Source organism: Xyrauchen texanus, chromosome 36 (genome assembly GCF_025860055.1).
Source record: "Xyrauchen texanus isolate HMW12.3.18 chromosome 36, RBS_HiC_50CHRs, whole genome shotgun sequence".
NCBI classification, from domain to species: Eukaryota; Metazoa; Chordata; class Actinopteri; order Cypriniformes; family Catostomidae; genus Xyrauchen; species Xyrauchen texanus.
Genome location: NC_068311.1, coordinates 8,079,023 through 8,082,228, shown reverse-complemented (window position 1 = coordinate 8,082,228; position 3,206 = coordinate 8,079,023).

The window sequence follows — 3,206 nt, the reverse complement described above, 5'->3', positions numbered from 1 at the left end:
CACACACTCTTGTGTGATGGAAGAGATGAGAAGAGTGCAAATTTGCAGACTGAACAGATGCTGCTGTTAGTGCAGTTTGCTCAGGAGTTCTAACTATCATATTGCGCAAAACTAAGTAAGAAAAGTAAGAAATAAGAAAGGCTCCAATACAAATTGTCACCAAACCGCCTATGCTCATCCTGGGTGCCGTTGTGTCATAACATGTCGTGTTTTAATGTAACCGGAGTGATTCAGGACGATCCGCGCTGCGCATTCAAAAGCGCAGAACTGCTAGATAATATTTGGGAACACATGTAGTTAATGACCTCAAGCAGTTTAAACCTTTTTTTAATCAAACTATTTATTTAAGTAGTTTCAGCAAAAGATTTTAATCTCTCCACACCACCTCACAAATACAGGAATATTACTCACAGCAGAGGATTTAACAGCCAACAGTGATCGTCTTCAAATGTATTGTTGATTCGGCACTTTGATTGCTTTAATAGCAGCACAAAAGGACTACCGGTAAACCTAAATTATTATAGACAAAATATCTTGCAGAGGGTTTTACTGTGCTGACTGTTATTCAAGTACAGTAAAGCTATCCTCACACAAAAACGCTCTCCAAGAAGCTTATACAAAAAATATTAATGTTAGAAGTCGACCCCACTAATCGACTAGTCAGTTGTTGAATGACTAGTCGATTAGTTGACCGCCCTGGCACATCCTTTATCGCTCTTAACTGCTGAATCAAGATTGTATTCTTACAACATTCAGCTAGTGTTCCCCATACACGAAACGAAAATTGAAGCTCAAGTCTTAAAGGAGCTGCGTGTCTTTTGCAACATGGGTGATACATGGGCGATCGGTTCACGTAATCGGTCAAATTATGTGACCATCGATCGAGTCATAAGAAGTGAATATTGGCCGATACAGATAGGAGGCTGATCGATCGAAGCGTCCCTAACTAAAAGTTGACAAAACTAATTTTAAGTATAGATATACACAAATGTACAGTCTCTGCTTTCTTGGAAATCATGGGAAAATTACTGATGACTTATCTTTTTCGCAGAGGCGTTTACAAATGCTTGTCCAATAAAATTATTTCTGTAATGAAAGTGTCCATTACCCCTAACAGCAAGCAGCAAATTGTGTTTTTCCCGGGAGAGACATAAATGAAAGGCTATTGGCTATTTATATAGCAATTTAACCATTGGCTATTTAACCATTTCATAAGGTGTTTATAAAATAATTATTAGTGGATCAAAAATTATTTTTATATTTTATTATATATTTTTATATTATATGTTTCCTTTGTTACTATTATCTTAAATACAATTGATCAAGAATATAAGCAAATGTTCAAGTTTATTTTTTGTTTGTTTAAAGGGGGGTATATTCTATAAAAAACTCTAAAAATAAGTAAAACAATAATTTACTAATGTGAATATTTGAAGGGAATGATGTCTAAGGAGGTTGTGCAATTTATCTACTTAGGTGTGATTGAATTATCTTATGAAACTAAACCAACACATCTTATGAACTTAATCACATGTGTGTGTGTGTGTGTGTGTGTGTGTGTGTGTGTGTGTGTGTGTGTGTGAGCCTGTATTTATCACTTTGTGGGGACCAAATGTCCCCATAAGGATAGTAAAACCCAAAATGTTTGACCTTGTGGGGACATTTTGTCGGTCCCCATGAGGAAAACAGCTTATAAATCATACTAAATTATGTTTTTTGAAAATGTAAAAATGCAGAAAGTTTTCTGTGAGGGTTAGGTTTAGGGGTAGGGTTAGGTTTAGGGGATAGAATATAAAGTTTGTACAGTATAAAAACCATTATGTCTATGGAAAGTCCCCATAAAACATGGAAACACTACGTGTGTGTGTGTGTGTGTGTGTGTGTGTGTGTGTGTGTGTGTGTGTGTGTGTGTGATATAAAAGCATAGTTTCTTCTTGCCCAGCTTTACACCACTGTGACTCAAATTTCATGTATGCAACTGTCAATCAAATACACCCACATGCTTATGCTAAGATTCTCCTATCTTTCTCTACCACACACACACACACACACACACACACACACATTGAGGTGTGGAATGTAGCTTGTGATCTGATCAAAGACTTTACACCCTCCCTCAACAAAACGCACTACAGTGCTGTATGTGTCTGTGTGTACTCCATAACATTATGACCCACAAAACGCAAAAGCTCACAAGAACACATCACACCTCAGTGTTGTTACACAACATACAAACATGCGTATATTCTTATCTGAAACTGTCAAAGGCGGAGCACCATATCCCAACTGTCGCTGTGTATGTGTGTGTATAAACTTATCTGAAAGCTCACAGACCCAATGTTAAAGTAATATTTAGCCAATGATTCTATGCCAAACCTAGATCCAAGAACAATATTAGAATGCTACATACTCTTACATACATGTAATATAGGTTTTTGTGTATGTACATGGTGTGATTTCACTCTCATACCAAACTGTGAACTGCTCCTACAAACTGTTTGTTTACCTACTGTTAATAGCATTTTTATGACATCACTAGGGCACAGGTCAATGACTTCCGTAATGTGGGTCTATTACATTATAATGAAAGGAAGGCGGCAACATTTTCGCTAGTGGTTTTGTAATGATTAACGGCTGCCGCATATGTGTGTATATTAGAATGTAAACAGAACTGGGTTATGAATTAACTCAAACGTCACTATGCAAGTTGCATAACTGAAAAATGCAAACAAACACACACAAGGAGTTGAGAAAATGCAGTGTGTGTTTTTAGCTGTAATGTTGCATACTTTTACAGTTTCCATCTCATTATTCACAAAGCTATTGTGTTTAATTGTGAAGAGTCAGAATGTCTCAAGGAGTTACATTAGCTCAATGTCTTCAGTCTGTGCCAATCTCTTTCTCTCTCACACAATTTCTCTTTGTGCAAGAGTGAATCCAAGAACAAAAATATCTATCCCATCAGTAGAAGTGTTTACACGTTTGCCAGTTAATGAAGACACTCAAACATACAGACAAACCAAACATATTTCCCTTACAAAACAGAGTTATTAGTGGAGCAAGTACCAATGGGAAAATGGGCAAAAACATCCAATAGACCTACATTGAAGGAGAGACCTAAGCCATACCTAGGCACCAGAATATCATCCAAACCTGTGGATGGGGTCTTTTGACTTGGGCCAGTGAGCAGCCACATAGCAACTTCC